This window comes from Quercus robur, chromosome 8 (genome assembly GCF_932294415.1).
Source record: "Quercus robur chromosome 8, dhQueRobu3.1, whole genome shotgun sequence".
NCBI classification, from domain to species: domain Eukaryota; kingdom Viridiplantae; phylum Streptophyta; class Magnoliopsida; order Fagales; family Fagaceae; genus Quercus; species Quercus robur.
In genome coordinates this window covers 58,238,369-58,255,732 of record NC_065541.1, presented here as the reverse complement: position 1 = coordinate 58,255,732, position 17,364 = coordinate 58,238,369, and the positions used below count along the sequence as shown (strand labels likewise).

At 35.5% G+C, this 17,364-nt stretch overlaps 1 long non-coding RNA gene across 1 annotated transcript; it reads right to left on the bottom strand.

The window, feature by feature from the left end:
- Positions 1–9,558: 9,558 nt before the first annotated feature.
- On the bottom strand, positions 9,559–15,691 carry LOC126697266 (uncharacterized). The gene is made up of 5 exons (XR_007646172.1): positions 15,017–15,691; positions 11,733–11,823; positions 10,709–10,880; positions 10,208–10,319; positions 9,559–9,854 (listed from the first exon to the last, which is right to left on the bottom strand). It is a non-coding gene; the product is annotated as an uncharacterized LOC126697266 (long non-coding RNA).
- Positions 15,692–17,364: the final 1,673 nt, after the last annotated feature.

The window sequence follows — 17,364 nt, the reverse complement described above, 5'->3', positions numbered from 1 at the left end:
TTCTTCATTTCTTTTCTTTATATACATTTGATGTAGATGAGTCATTAAAGCCAGTTTAAGAACCTAGACATCACATTCAGCCAAAAAAAAAAAAAAAAAAAAGAACCTAGACATCAAAGATTCCCATCCTAGTTAGCAACTTCCCATTTGATGATCTCAAAGTCCCAATCACTTAACTCTTTCAATAATGAAATTGTAGAGGAGAAGTCTTTCCCACTTTCCCAAAACCTTTTTTTTTTTTTTTTTTTTTTTTTTTTGAGAAAGAGAATAGGCCACGTTCAAAGAATAGAACAGGTGTTTCCCTAGTTTCCATAGACTTCCCGAAGGGAAAATGTTAACCGGCCCCTAAAAGTATTAAATTAGAAATTATTTTTAATAACATTTTATGAAAAATTATAATTTAAATAATTTTATTGATAATTTTTTTTTTTTTTTTTATGAAAGTGGTGTTGAATCTTTTCCAACATAGTTAAATAACAAGGATTTTTTTTTTTTTTTTACTAAATAACAAGGGTTTTTACTAAGGCATTTAGTATGTCATTTTAAAAAATTTTATATGAAAAAATGAAAAAGTAATTGATTTTTTTTATAATTTTTTAATTTTTTTAAAAAAATTAATGTATATCTTAAACATTTTTTTTTTGGGAGTTAATGTATATCTTAAACATACACATTAATGGAATCTTATTGATAATTCTGTTAACATGACCCGTTGCAGTAATCTTGCCATAAACATTCGTTGGGATTGGCTCTTAGGTTGTCTGGATCTGAACTCATTCCCAAAATATCATCCACTATCAATATCAAACAATATCCTTTAACTAGCTACCACTACATTCGATTCTCCAAAAAGAAAAAAAAGCTACCACTGCTTCCACTTAACACGCGCACAACACACTTTTCTTTTTTGCTTTTTTGGATGGAGGGCCGGCCCGACTTAATTTGGAACCTAAAGTAAAGATTTACGTGAGATTTTTTATACGTATATATTAAATAAATAAAATTATTTAATGTTAATTAAATTGAGGTTAATTTGATGTATTAAATACATAATTTAATGAATAATACTAACTAAAATTAAGGTTAACTTCATATAGAAAATTGAATATTATATATATATTTTTTAGAGAGTTTTAACCTATGGCTTCTACTCTTGATAATAGTTCTCTTATCATCAAAATAAGACACTAATCAGTTCTTAGTGTAGGTAAGGATTGAACTTTAGATTTCTTATACAATCATCAAAGATTTTACTAATTGAGCTAATTGAAACCCACTAATTGAATATCATAGTTGAAACATAAATTTAACAAAAAGAAAAAAATATATATTATTTTTTTTAAAAAAATTAATTTATCTTAGATATATGACGATACATAGTTAATTACATTTATAACCTAATGTATAATCTATGATATTAATTGATGTGTGGTTTTGTAGTAGATTAGTTTACAAATATAAAAGTTTCAAACTATTAAGGGAGATTAATCATTATTGATGATCTAACACATTTGTAATTTTTTTTTTTTAAAGCCTTGTTAGAAATAAAAAAGGAAAATGCTAAAGGTACTACAAAATGTTCATAATATAATATAACAACAGTGGTTGATGAGTTTCAATAATGTAATTGATGAATATTTTAAATACTTTTTTATGATTGGTAACATGTCAATTTATAAATCTATAGTAAAATTAATGATATCCATAACATCACTAATAATTAAAAGTGCACAACCTTTTGAAAAAATTCATATCTTTTCTAAAATTTTAGGTCTTTTACAATGGGATGAAGGCCTTTTTGTAAAAGGTAAATATTTTTTTATAGTGCGGGCCTTAGGCCTAACCCTTAGTTGCCTAGGCCTTGGGCCAGCCCTGTGGATGGGTATATAAATATAAAAATTGAGTAAGGCGTATGACCGGATAGAGTGGTATTATTTAGAGGGGGTAATGAGGAAGATGGGATTTAGGGAGAGGTGGATAAATCTTGTTATGGGTTGTGTGAAAACTGTATCGTATTCTGTTTTGGTAAATGGAGAACCACATGGGATGATTTTTCCTACAAGGGGGATTAGGCAGGGAGACCCACTCTCCCCCTTCCTTTTCCTTCTTTGTACGGAAGGGCTGAATGGTCTAATTAAAAAGGCGGAGTTACAAGGTGATATCCATGGCTATTCTCTTTGTAGGAGGGGTCCAAAACTAACGCATCTGCTTTTTGCAGATGATAGTCTTATTTTTTGCAGGGCCACAATGGAGGAGTGTGATAATGTTTTGGAGATACTGAAACAATATGAAGAAGCCTCAGGTCAAAAAATGAATAGGAGCAAAACTTCCTTGTTCTTTAGTAAGACTACTCCAGAGGAGGTGAAGCATGGAATCAAGGTAGCCTTAGGTGTTCCAGAAATCTTGCACTATGAAAAATACCTTGGGCTGCCCTCCTTAGTTGGGAAGGGGAAAAAGGAAAGTTTTAACTATATCAAGGAGAAGGTTTGGTGGAAACTTCAAGGGTGGGAAGCAAAATTACTCTCACAAGCCGGGAGGGAAGTGCTCTTAAAGGCGGTCATACAAGCCATCCCCACTTATACTATGGGATGCTTCAAATTGCCGGTGAGTTTGTGCAATGAAATTGAGGCTCTAATCAAAAGATTTTGGTGGGGACAAAGGGGTGATCGTAGGAAAATCCATTGGGTTAAATGGGAAGAGATGACTAAATCTAAGACTATGGGAGGTATGGGCTTTCGAGACCTTACTATGTTCAATGATTCCCTTCTAGCGAAGCAAGCATGGCGACTCTTGAATAATAAAACCTCACTATTTTATAAAGTGTTTAAAGCTCGTTTCTTCCCCAATTCATCACTTTTGGAGGCTGCCGACTCAAGGATGGGGTCTTATGCGTGGAAGAGTATACTTAGAGGAAGAGATATCATTCAAAGGGGTGCTTTGTGGAGGGTAGGAAATGGAGAAAAAATAAATATTTGGCAGCATCGTTGGCTGCCAAGAAAACATCCAACGGTCAAGCCTATTTGCCCATTGGAGAGCTTTGAAAATCATAGTGTCGACTCACTTATTGACCCAAGCACAAGAAGTTGGAATGAGCAGATGGTGGATGGATTATTTGTGGAAGAGGATGCCAAGTTGATAAAGAAAATTCCCCTTAGCCAACACATGACAGAGGACTCCTTGTATTGGCCGTATACCACTTCAGGAAACTACACTTGTAAATCTGGTTATAGGTTCCTTAAAGAAGAGGAGGAGCTACAATTGAATGCTCAAACCCCTCCAATCTGTCATAAGCGTGTTTGGAAGGAAGTATGGCAGATGCAAGCCCCTCCAAAAATTAAAAACTTCCTTTGGAGAGCTTGCCGAAATGTACTTCCAACCAAATATGCTCTGATGCGAAGGAAAATTTTGGAGGAGCCAATATGTGAAAGGTGTAAAAGGGTATTAGAGGATTCAGTGCATGCTTTATGGTCTTGTCCAGAGCTTGATGTTGTGTGGGCTGATCAGGAAGAGTGGGGATTTAGAGGTGAAATTGATTTTACGTGTGTCAAAGAGCTGGTGTTATGGATGGTAGAGAAAGGAAAATCATTGGAGCTGTTTGCATATACAGCCTATACTATTTGGAATCAGAGAAATAAGGTTAGGCTCAATCTTCAAGCTAGTCCGCTGCACCAAGTTGCTGCACAGTCAGCTGCTATGTTGGCGCACTTCAGATCAAGCACAGAAGCTTCAGGTATGCAGATCAGAAGCAGCAGTCTAGGAGGTAACAGATGGCAAGTTCCACAAGGGGGTTTTGTGAAAGTGAACTTTGATGGTGCGGTCTTTGGTGAGTCAAATAAGTCAGGGGTTGGAGTTGTGATAAGGGACAACAATGGGGCTGTTCTAGCTTCATGTTCAGAGAAGTTATCACAGGCATATAAGGCAGAGGAGGCAGAAACATTGGCTGCCCGGAAAGCCTTGATGTTCGCTCATGAGTTAGGGTTCCAAAGGATAATACTAGAAGGGGATGCTCTTGGTTTAATTCAAGCTTTGAAGTCACAAGAGCAGAATCTAAGTCCATTGGGTTTGCTGGTGGGAGATGTGAAACTTTATTCGAATCATTTTCAAAAAGTGTTGTATTCTCATGTAAAGAGAAATGGCAATAGTGTAACTCATAATCTGGCGAAACATGCTATATGCATACCAGATTTCCAAGTTTGGATGGAAGACGTTCCACCTCATATTGCTTCGTTTCTGTATTCAGATGTAACTCATTTACATTAATAAAAGTACTTGATTTCTTTCTCAAAAAAAAAACTCTAGAGAAATACTCTAAATTTATCAAATTCTAGTAAAATTAATACATTAGTAGGTGTCTAGACTTTGAGAACAACCTTTTTTAGCTAAAGTACTTGTTGGTTTCTCAACAATAAATTGAGCTTAACTTCACAGCTTTGAAAAGTTTAGATAGAACTCTTACAGCCAAGTTTAATGTTTTGGATCAATGAATAAGAAATATGTTCATTATTGAGGATTAGAACAAGCCCCTTGGACATCCATTTCCATAACAAGGTTCCTAGTCCCTAATTTTCCCTAAGCAAAGTAGTAGAAAGATTAGTTCCTCTAAAACCTGAAACTTCTATGATTACATAGCTCAGGAAAATAGTTGAACATTTGGCATCATGGGAGCTTTCCATATCCAAGAATGATGCCAAGGATCTAGGTTCAATGGATTTAATCCCTTAGAAACAAGATAGGCTCGTTTCAAAGAAAAGTAACCATTTTTAGAAAATGACCTTGCAATATAGAATCCTCCTTATAAAAAAAAAAGATTGGTATGAGAATGACTTTAATAATCTGTGTGAGCCAGCCAGAAAGGACAAATGAAAGAGTAAGAAATTACATTGCCTATTAGCAACCATAAATTGGCAAACCTTTAGAGCATCATCATGATGTTGTATCGACTCTTGAAATCAATACAGAGACACAGCTTCTTCTTTTTTACAATAATTGACCATGTTATACAGTATTTAATTAGTGTATAATGAATAATTGTGGTAGATTTAAGTGAAAGTGATTTTATTTTAATCAAATCATATCAACAATTGTGAGAAATATTGTGTTCTTAGCATTACTTAAAAATGGCATTGTTTCTTTAATTAAAAAAAATGGTATTGTTTCATACTTCTGTAAATAACATCAAAAAAATGAATGAGTCCAATTTATGAATTTTTTTATAATTTTATTTTTTAAATTAAATTTCTTAAATAGATAATTTTCCATTTGAATACTAGTATGAGGGGGACAGATCATAGATGCTTCATTAATTTGTACCCAGGAGAAGCCCATGGGCTCAATAGTTTTGTTGGGTTGTTTTGCACCGGTGTTAGATATGTTCCAGATATCAACGTTTTGTTTAGTAAAAGACTTAGGGCCTCGTTGTGGGTCAACTGTAATATGGATCTATTTGCTCGTGGGGCCTTGGTTTTGTGGAGTTGTGTGCAAACCCGAAACACCTTGGGCTGAATTGGACAGACTCTCTTGACACTTTGGGCCTTAACTCAGGGGGGCCGTTAATTTTCAGCCTGTACCTTCTGCATCATACATTCATACTCATATTTTTTATAATTGGCGCACTTCCCACTTCTCAATTTTCAATTCTCACCTCACAGGGCAGCAATAGATTTAAGTGATCATTTTTTATATTTAGATATTAATTAAATAATATTTATTTAACTTGAATATTATAATTTTTTATTTAAAACATGTTATATATTCATGCTTTTAAAAACTCAAAGTTACACATTAAGTTTTTATATTTAAATTTTACGGACATCTCATTTTCAATTAATGATAATATAACTAACCTTACTCAATTTTCTCGTAATATAATCCCTTAAGCAAAATTTTATCAATTTAAATTTTGCAATACATTCACTCTTTTTTTTTTTTTTTCTCTTTTTCTTTTTTTGATGAATGTCCGAACTCCTAAGAAATGGCCAAGTGACCAAGGCCTAGAGTGTGCCCTATCATCTCATAAAACCTAATTCAATGGGGGGTTTCTAAGGTAGCAGTGTAATCAATGACAAAACTCTGACTTGGGTTTGGGTGTCAATGCCACACCCACATCTTCTTCTTCTTCTCCTCCTCCATAGGCAACAGCACGTTAAGGTTTTCAGACCCAGACCGTTCATTAAACCATTAAAGGGAAAGGTTCAAGGTTTTTGAGGTCGAACCTGGGTCAAACTGTAATGACGTCATAATTAATTAAATAATTAATTAAAGCCTAAATATAAATATTAAATTTATAAAACTAGCAAAATTGACAATATATCTATATATGTGAGGGAAATTTAATGATTTTCAAGCATATATTTAATAATTAAATAAGAAAGTTAATAAAATAAAATAATAACCATGAAAACATTAAAATTTATGATTAATTTTTGAAGTAAAGTTGAATATCTTTGAAGGATTTTAATTATAATTTTTTTATTCTTTATAAGAGATGGATAATTTAATTAAGTAGAATAAAATTGTTTAAAAAAAAAAAAATTGCTAAGGGGTTGGACCGCACGGTTCTCACCGGTTCGTACGGTCTAACCCCGGTTTTAGCGGTTCACAGAATTAACAAAAAATCCGGTTCTTTATGCTTAAAAAACCGGTTTTCATCCCGGTTCCCAGTTTTCACGGTCCGACCTCCCGGTCCGATCCGGTTCTGAAAACTACTGGCTTCTTCCTCTTCGCCATATATTCCTGAAACTACGCGTCTAGTTTCATTTTTTTGATTTTCCATTGAAGCTTTATTGGGTATTCATGACTATGCTTGTACTTGTCATTGATCCACCTAGCCGCCAAAAGATGAATCATTTTTCTCTTCTCTCACTCTCTCTGCTTAGCAAAATTGGAAGCTCAATTGATGAATTGAATTCACAGAGGAATTAGGATTTGCATTGGATCGGAAAGTTGGGAAGATAAGCTCTAACTTATGGGCGTCGTGCTAGAGAGATATGGTAATGGTAATGGTAACAGTAACAGCCCGTTACTTAGATAAATTTAATACGGCGGAAATTGTTGATTTATTAACTGAAACTTGCCTCAATAACTACAATTCGATGACATGTCGTTTCCTTAATCTCAAGGGTATGTCATTTTGTAACTACTTCTATATTATCCCATTTCTCTTGTCTTGCATCATTATTCATTGATCAACCTTTTCTTAAATTGAGGGGGTCTCTCTAAGTTTAATATTAGAGAAAGTCCATAAACACGCAAAAAAAAAAAAAAAAAGTTAATAATAAATTTCACACCTAACTAACGTGGCAAATTATCAATGATAGATTTAGATAAGAACTAATAAAAACTTGTCAACTCAACTATTATAATATGTATTATGAATTTTTTGTGTATTAAGCGTTGCTCTTAATCTTTAAGAGGCTGGAAATGACTGCTTGCCAAGCAGGGGTAATTTTGGCTAGGAGAATGGAGCAAACTTATTCCAATTGCCCTATATATGCAGTGAAACTAATGAGTCATGCATTGATCTCTTTCTTGAGTTCCCCTTAGCTAGGCCATTTGGTTTGGATGCAAGGGTGGTCTAAGAGTTGTCTTCCTCTCCATATATAGCAATGCAAACATAGACAGATGTGAGGCAATCTGGTATTTGAGGAACTAAATGGCTCATGACTGCTCCAAGGTAGTAAACCTCCGTGCAAATTATCAGAAATGTAGAATGGAGAACCAATCAAAACCTTAGTTCTGTAGATATAGACATAAAAACAACTCAAAGCAAAAAGAATCACTTGTATAGTTGTATTGGCATCGCCCTACTTCAGGTATGATTAAACTCAATGTAGGTGTTTTTGTCATGAACTCTTTCTCTACCTTGCCTATTGTGGCCAAGAATGATAAAGGGGAAACTGATTAAAAGCTTGGGATGAAGGTAACAATAATATCTCCTATTCTCCTGTGATCCTTTGAGGCAGAAGCAGAAGCAGAAGCTATTCTATGGGCTTTGCAGCTAGACATTTTAGAAGAATTCAGAGACATTATCATAGAATGAGACTCTCAACTTTGCTTTGAAGCCATCAATGACCTGAAACGGTGGTTCACTGGTCTATTGAAAACATTCTGCAGAACATTTTAGAACTTAATTAAGGAATTTCTTTTCAAATTGTTATTGTTTGGGTCAAAAGGAATCTAAATTCCGTGGTCCATCATCCATGCTCGTGCTAAATGCTATTGTGACATTAAAAGTTTTACCAACTGTAATAATTATTCCCTCTCCCAGGTTCTGTAACAAGATTCACAAGGGATTCAAATGGAGGACTCATTGATCTGAAGCATGACATAAACCCAAAAATTCATGTCTTGACCCACCATATTAACAATCCACGGAACTTTCAGAACTTAGTAGCTTAATTGATTAGCACTTCTTAAGGTAAGTTGTTAAATTTAATTTATATATCATTATTATTTTGAATTTTGTTTGAAATTAATTTCAGTTAAACTTTAATAAAATAAAATTTTTTTTTTAAAGTAGACATAAAAAAAGAGACAAAAAAAAGGTAGTATTCTAATCATATAGAAGTTCTTCGTTTTTTTAAAAGATATTATACAGAGATAGCTGAATCAAACTATCTTCAAACACTCCCACATATACATACACTAATATATAGGAGTATTTTACAACTTCGGAGCAAATAATAAAATAAGTACAAGTAAAATGACATGTGGAGAGGCCAGGACTCGTGCATCCGAAGGTAGTATGATCAGTAAAGCCAGTCTCCATGTCTTTGCCATAGTGACGCGCACACCAAGAGCCTTGTAAAAACTTGCTTCAAGTATATGAACGACCTTATTTTACACAAATTAATCACGTACTCTAACATTAAGCAAGCTCAAGCAGAGTAAAATTTTACAAAAAGGTAGCGATATCTGGGGTGACAAAACCAAGACCCACACTACAAAAAAACAGGGCTATAGCCGCATTTGCAAACGCAGCTATAGCCTACAAAAAACGCAGCTATAGGCTATGGCTGCGTTTTTTAGCTGCGTTTGCAAAACACAGCCTATGCAGCGAGGCTATAGCCCCTTGCGGGGACCTAGAGCTGCGTTTTTAAAACGCAGCCCAAAATGGGGTCTATAGCTGCGTTTTAGACACCCTAGAGCCGCGTTTTTACACAACCCAGATGCGGGACCTATAGCTGCGTTTTCTATGAAAACGCGGCTATTGGTGCAACTTAGAACTGCGTTTGAAACGCAGCCCAAACAGCGTCTATAGCCGCGTTTTCTAAAAAAAGCAGTTATAGGTACCGCATCTGTGGGTGTGTAAAAACGCGGCTACAAGGTGTCTAAAACGCAGCTATAAACCGTTTTGGGCTGTGTTTTTGAAAACGCAGCTCTAGATACCACATTGGGTTTTCTTGTAGCCGCGTTTTCAGAAACGCGGCTATAGGTCCTTACTTTTTCCTATTTTCTTCTTCCTAAACACAATCCTACTTAAAACAAGACCTGTAATTCCTGCCAATACTTAGATGCAACCAATTGGAACCAACAAAACAAATTGCCTACACTCAACAATTCCCAACCAATTACCAGCAAAACAAAACAATGAAAATAAAATAAAACATAAAATCCTCAAAGAAATGAAGATATTTTTTACTAGATCCAGAAAATTTATACTTTATAATAAATTAGGACAACCATTACAGTCATTTGCCCCAATACATACTGCTCTCATTTACCAATTTGTGGTCAACTTGTCAGCCATGAGCCATCCACTGGAAAGTCCACAATAGCCAAAAATCAATAGGATGTGCCAGCAGTGCTGGTAGCCTTATCTCTAAAAGCTCACCAGCTCTATATGAGGATCGGACCTGTAAAATGATTACAAGTAGGAAACTCTGGTGAGGATCTATTTTTTAAAATCCAAAGTCTGAAAAGCTTGGGCAAATTAGTAACTCTTGTCATTCCTAAGAAATTAGTTTGGACTCATCGGAGAGAATTTTCTTTTTATATTTTATTCTTTCCCTAACGCATCTAGTCCATGCTCATATGTACTAGTCAGATAATTATTTAAACCAAGATACATTTGGAAAGGGAAAGTAATCCTGCCAGTCCATTTTGTTGGCTGATTTGTATTTTTTTTTTTTTTTTAAAAAACATTTATATGAGAATAAAAGAGAAGGACTTTATCATCATATAGTTCAAACTGCAACAGCTAACTTACCAGTGGTCCCACTGGCTACATAACGAAATCCAATGGACTCCTCGTATTCCTTCCAGAAAGCAAACTTTTCAGGGGTGACATATTCTTTGACAGTCAGGTGTAGTGGAGTTGGCTGCAAGAATTGTAACCACTTTAAAGTTAATAAGCCTATCAAGAATGAGAAAAATAGAGCTACTAGCCACTAGGTTTAATATAACCTCAGGCAACCTATAGACAATTCCTACTTGAACAATTTCTGAAACATCAGAATTACCAAAAGCTAAGTAGTGCCAGATCACAGCCATCTTTTTTTTTTTTTTTTTTTTTTTTGTTAATTAGATCACAGCCATCTTTAAGCATTAAATAAGATTACGCTCTGAAAATATTACAGGCCCAAACTTGGGCAGGAGTCAAGTTATTAAGATTCCCATTTTTATGGACCCTAAGTTTCAAATTTCAGTGTCATGACTAATGCATTAATCTCCCAAGCAAGAAAGAATGAACTATTGTATATCAACTAACCTGTAAATACTGTCCAAGAGTCAAAATATCAACATCAATAGCCCTTAAATCAGCCATAGCTTCTTTCAACTCATCATCAGATTCTCCAAGGCCCAACATTATAGAAGATTTTGTTATCATGCCCTCCTTGTTGATTTTTGCATGTCTTAAAACTGACAAGCTTTGTGCATACCTGCATTTAAAAAGGGGAAAGAAAAAAAATGCAAGAGTTAAAAATAGAATCAGCAATCGTATACTCTGAATAGGTAAAGACAATCTATGAAAAAAAAAGCTATATGTGGGTTAACTATAAATTCTGGAATCAACAGACTAGGTCTGCCTGACAATGCACATCCAAATTATTATAATTATCATATTCTAGCATTCTACTTGTGCTTTTGTGGTTCACAATTCGCATAAGCTGCCATGCAGTTACAATGTTGTAACTAACTGATTTTCATCCAAACTCTTATATATATGTATGAATTCTTTTGCAAAAGAGAGGAGGCCAAAAACTTACAACCAAAAGCTCCAGAGTCCCCTCCCCTGTACACAAAATCTGAGCTTGTTTACTACCAAAACTAGAAACTGAGATATAAACTTATCTCACCTCTAATTAGGTATTGTCTTCTAAATGAACTACTGAATCTGAGCATCATGTGTTGGTTGATATTTGCATTTCTTTGCAGAATATCAAAAAGCATTCTTTTAAAATTTAATGTTTGCAGCTATAAACCTAAAAGATCAGGACAGAAAGAATCCAAACATAGCAAGAGGTGGATTACTTGAAGAACGCATTATCTGGAGTCAATACTTGGACATCCACTTGAAAGTTGATACCAATTGAGGACAAAATTTTGACAAATCTTGATCCCATGTTATATCTAACTCCTACTACATCTATTCATGGCTAATAATAATAGTGAAGTATGCTTTTATAATAAATTCTATCTACAAATGAGTAACAGATAATGAATAACCATACAGCAAACTTAAGCAGAAAGATGACAAAACCAATAATTGGAGAGCACATTGAGATCATCACCTTCATAGTTTTGACTGTTTGAGCAAAATGCCCACTTCCACCGTCAGGTAGATCATTACGATCTACACTCGTTAGAACAATATAGTCCACACTGTCAATATTAAACACAAAATTTCAAATTATGAAAGTAGCATTTTTAAACTTCTATGATAGATAAGCATATATCGAAAAGATGCACATGATATGTATACAGCCTAAGTACGCATCATAATTAACCAGTGCACCTGCAAAGACTAACTCAACAAAGTCTCATAAGCGTTCAAGGTTATCGTAAGTTCCAATATTTTGTAAATATTAAGCTACCAATTTCAAAGTCTTATAAAACAAAATAAAAAATGGCAGGCATCATCATTATTAAATCCTTGTTTTGGATATGTATAATGGGCTGCAAAAATTAAGATAAATTAGCTCTCCAAACATATCAAATGTTGAATGCTAACAGAATTCTTAATTTTACACTTCCTCAAAATGAATAAGAGGACAATCATAGCCCTTGATTAAGGAGCTATAAATGTACAAGAACGAAGTCACAATAGTCTAGCAAATATGAATGCCAAATCCTCATTGTTCCAAGCTCTAAAATATCACATACAATATATTCAAGGTCATACCCCAGTACACAGGCTTGACTCAAGTACAATTTTCTTTTCACTACTTATTTAACATAAAATCTTCCTAGAAGATAGTGTGAATCTGCACCCAAAATCTACTTCAAGATGTGATAGTAATATGTTTCTGATTTCCATGGGTTGGTAAGTAGTCATTGTATCAAAATTATAATTGCAAGGTTCGATGCATCATATATATATATATATATATACACACACATGCATACAAACAATTTTTAAAAGCCTCTTTTGTCTTTTAATATGTACTACTACCTCAAATCCTAAGGGATTATAAACTAAAACAATAACAACCTACAGAGAAGATGAGAATGTACAAGACATTAGATCGAGTTCTAATATTTAATATATGGGAAAGAAGATAGTTCAAATTAAAATAAAATGATACTCTTTTTTTGAATGAAAATATAGAAAATAAAATGATAGTCCTACCAAGCTTTTCCCATCCAACAATACAGGTTGTGCTGGAGAACAGTAACTTATAAATGCTTTTCTTTCGCTTATTTTAGTGGTTCTCTCTTTGATTGGTCTAGGGCTTGGGGACTCACCTCTTGTGATTCTCTCCCTTTGTTCCTTTGTTCTTTCCTTTGTAATTAGTTCTTTGTTGTTTTCCGTTTGTTTTTCTTGTTCTCTTTTCTCTCTTCTGTTTGTTTCTTTCTTTGTATTTTCTGTTCTGCCTCTGTTTTCTTGAGGTAGCCTATTGAATATACTTCTTTCTTACTTATCAAAAAAAAGAATTAACCTTCAATTTACTCTTCCCACTTATTGAGTATAAGGAATGTGATGTGAATATCTAGATAATAATTCCTTCAGCTAAACTTTTTTTTTTTTGGAAAGAATCAGTCATCTCAATAACAAAGAATAGGATACAAACACCGATACAACACTTAACAGCTAATTGCACTAAACAAAGTACAACACCTGCAAAAATGTAGAGTTGTAGTACATCAAAGCCTAAAACACCAAATGCTAAATGTAGCTAAACAAAACCCATCCTTAACCTAAAGTCAGACTATCCATCTAATTTACAAAACACAACTCTAAATCCCCACCTTGCAACACACTATCAAACAAGATCAAACACCCTTACAAACTAGGGAAACATTCATCCTCCATTTACAGTACAACACAGCACACGATTCAAAATTTAAATATTGAAAATCCTTAACATCTTTCATTATGACTAATAATAAACTGGTCTTCAGTATATAGTTTCTTAAGCTAATTTACAAAGTACAGCTCTTAAGCTCTTCCCTTTTAGGTGAATTACACTCCAATCAACTAAATCCAGCCAGTTGAATTTGGGGTCAGAGATTGTCCATTTCCTTTAATTAAGTAAAAGAGCACAGAAAAAAGAGATGATTTCTGTCCTCAATACAGGACCTTCCACAAATCCAACTTCAGCTTAACATTGATTACAGACGCTACAAAGTTATTGAGTCACTCTTGAACATTATAGTGAAACAAAACAGGAGAACGTAATATAATATCATCCTTTAATAAATAAATCATGTGAATAGGACTTTAACTAGCAGGTCTCCCTTCAAATATCATTTGTATATAAAGTTCTTACTCTTCTTTCTATTGGCCCCTGCTACTTCACCAAGCCCTCAATCTCTTGTCATATAGTTCACACCCAGTGTTATGTTTACACACTTTGAGCAAAGCTCCACCATTATTAAGACATCTACCCTAAGACTAAGCAAGACCCAATACGCCATTTTCATGAATTAACCAACCAGCATCCCAAACAGAATTGTAAACCCTGGCCTTATCATTAATAAGCTACTACCCACCCTCAAATTATTGACTCACCCTACCATTCAAGATTGAGCAAGATCCACTGCCAATTGTATGACCCAACCTAAAAAAAACTTCACACCACGCTGATTGCTGAACCTAAAATAGATGAAGTTCAACATTAATCTCCTATGTATATACCCCCATCAATAACAACCTTAATTTTTCCTACCCAACTTTAATTCACACACAACCAAAACCTACCCACATCATTCATAAATTATTGAAGCCAGATTCTAAACCCAGATTTTTTCACCCCAAATTAACTAGAACATTCATTAAGACAGAGATGGGCTCAGGCCCTCAGCTTGATGTACCTTTCTTTTTGGTGGAAGAACTTCAGAATTATTCAGCAAAAACAGATGTATAGGACAGCAAGTACAAAGGTGAGTTTGTTTCACAACAAATTTTTTGACCTCAATTCCCAAGAGATGGACAGACTAATTAAACACCTCAAATAATATCAGATTCTATACAGCTTCCTTTCATATATGCTAGCTCTATTGACAGCAAGCAACAATAAAAATGGAGTCTTCAATGAACATCAAATATCCCTTCCCAACAAAAATTAAAATACATAAAAATAACTTTTTGATAAAGAATCTTCTATGAACTACAGACATCAGTAGAATATAAAATCAGTGAAAACTTGTTACCAGCAACAGTAAAAACTTGTTAGCAGCAAAGTTTATTACAATATTCTTACAGTCTACAGGCTATGAATTACCTGCATCGGTTGTGAACATCAAAACACATTAAAGAAAACAAAAAAAAAAGCACCCACTTATAAGATGTCATTTAGGAAAAACCATATTCGGTCTTGTGAATATAAACTATAAAGATTAGATTAAATCTTACTGGGCTTTCCATCGGCCCACTTGGAGGCGAGTGAGTGCTTCGGTCTTGTGTGGCTCTCCAAAACGGAAAAGCTGTGGTTGACGCCAGTTGTGCTCTTCTTCTTCTTCTCTCTGAACTAACCTTTGCCCTTTTGGTTGTTTGTTTTTTGAGTTTTTAACGACCAAATAAGTCAATCGGCGATGAAGGGGCTGATATAGCTGCCGCTGAGGCGAACGATGAGGTAGCCGCCGACATCGAAGATAACTCAACAAAGAGAGGCGCAGCAAGAAAGAGAGAAATATGACAGCTGAGGTTAACATCAAGCAGCCACCATACTAATCACTATGTCTTCCTCCGCCGCTGTTGTTGTCGCTGGAGTTGCCATTTCCGTTGTGGGTTTTAGGTTTCATGGCCATGTGAAGAGCTTGGGTCTCTTCAGTCAGCAAATTTTTCGGGTTTTGATGAGGGAGGAGGCGTGAGGTTTGTGGGTAGTGGGTTGAGAGCACGGCGGCGAGAATGGATTGGGAGGTTGAGCTGAGATAGTGAGAGCTGAGATTAGGGATTGGGAAATTTCAATAGTGTTGAAATTTAATTAGTACCACATGTGGTGCTGCGTTTTATTGAACGCAGCTCAAATACATTTGGAGCTGCGTTTAAAAAAACGCAGCTCCATATCAGATCGAGCTGCGTTTATTAAACGCAACTCCAAACGTTTTTGAGCTGCGTTCAATAAAACGCAGCTCCATATCAGATGGAGCTGCGTTTTTTAAACGCAGCTCAGGAAAAAATTAAAAAAAAAAAAAAAAATTCCCCGCAGAGCCGCGTTTTAGACCGAACAAAACGCGGCTCCACCCTTGGTCTATAGCCGCGTTTAGAAAACGCGACTATAGACCAAGGGTGGAGCCGCGTTTTTGTAAAACGCAGTTCAAATTACTATCCTGGAGCTGCGTTTTGCAGAAACGCAGCTCAAAAACGCAGCTTAAACTGGCGTTTTTAGTAGTGCCAATGGCAAAAAAGCCAGTGGATTGTCAGCAGCAAAGCCAGAGATAAATGTTAAGGGTCGAGAAGGGTTTGAGAAGAATCGAAGTGAGCAGATGAGATAGAAGAAGAGTGTAGTGATAGGTACCATTCTCGCTTTCTTTCTTTCTCTCCCTTCGGTTGTTTTGCACGTGAAGTTGAAACTTGAAACTTCTTTGGCTTTGGATTTTAGTCTAGCTAGGCATTGAGAACTGGTAACTTTGAGATATATATATAGTGCTGGGCAAAGCTGAGGACAAAATTATGAAAGCGTGCACTAGATCCTTATCCAAAAAGCTAAAGTAACCGTGTTTAATGAGCTTGTAGAGATCATTATGACTGATGTCCTTGGTGGGTTTAGTTCAAGAAAATTAAATAGTGGGACAAGACCATGTGAACAGAAGTTGACAGAGGTATCAATTTTTACATATCGAGGCATGGAAGTTTCTGAAAATTATCTAGGTCAGGTTATCGTGTGACCTTAGGGAATGCGAAGAGGATAAAAGTAGAGGTAGATAAACTCGTTCAAACAAGCCTACTATAGGCGACGACACTAAGATAACGGGTGATCAAAATACAGGAACAGGATGACGAATTGAGCCACTAGATGGAGAGTTTACATGACCGATGATCCTCTATAGTGGATGGATTCTAGCTAGGGGTGTGCGCGGTTCAGTCAGCTCGGTTTTTTCTTAAATTTATTACCGAACCGATAGGGATTAGTTTTCTCATAATTGGAATCGATGCATACTGATGATGAATTGATCGTCAGTTGATTATGATCGTCCAGATGGAAGCCGTTCCTCACCAAATCAATCCTCTGCAATCCGTGGACGAACGAAAGTGAGTGATTCGCCGACGTTGTGCCTGCAAAAAGGTCTCTGATGCCAAAGTCAGAAAGATTGACAAAGGAGAGCAATGAGAGTATTATGCTAGCGTGTTTTCTTACCCCACCCCTTTTGGGGTTCAGTCTTTATATATGTGCGCTTGCAAGTCATTCCTTCTAGCCGTTGGTGGAGTCTTGATGGAGGCTTTAATCTAGCCTTGTAACGTCCTTGCTGGGTGTTAATGATGAGCTGCCATTCCCAACGGTCTGAAGGTTGATTAATGTCTTCGTAACCGTTCCGCAAAGAGTGGCATCGAGTGTTCAGGTCTTTGAGCGACGACCTTCTCTCTCTGGACGATTTTAGTAAGGTCGTCCCTATCTTGCATTGTATGGACGATTGCCATTTTGGTCGGGCGTATCACATACCACATAGTGTCAGTTTTTCGGCCTTTAACAGTGCGGTTATTTGCAGTCGGTATAATCGGTTTGGTTGGTTTGAAACATTAAAAAAAAAACTGTTTTTTTT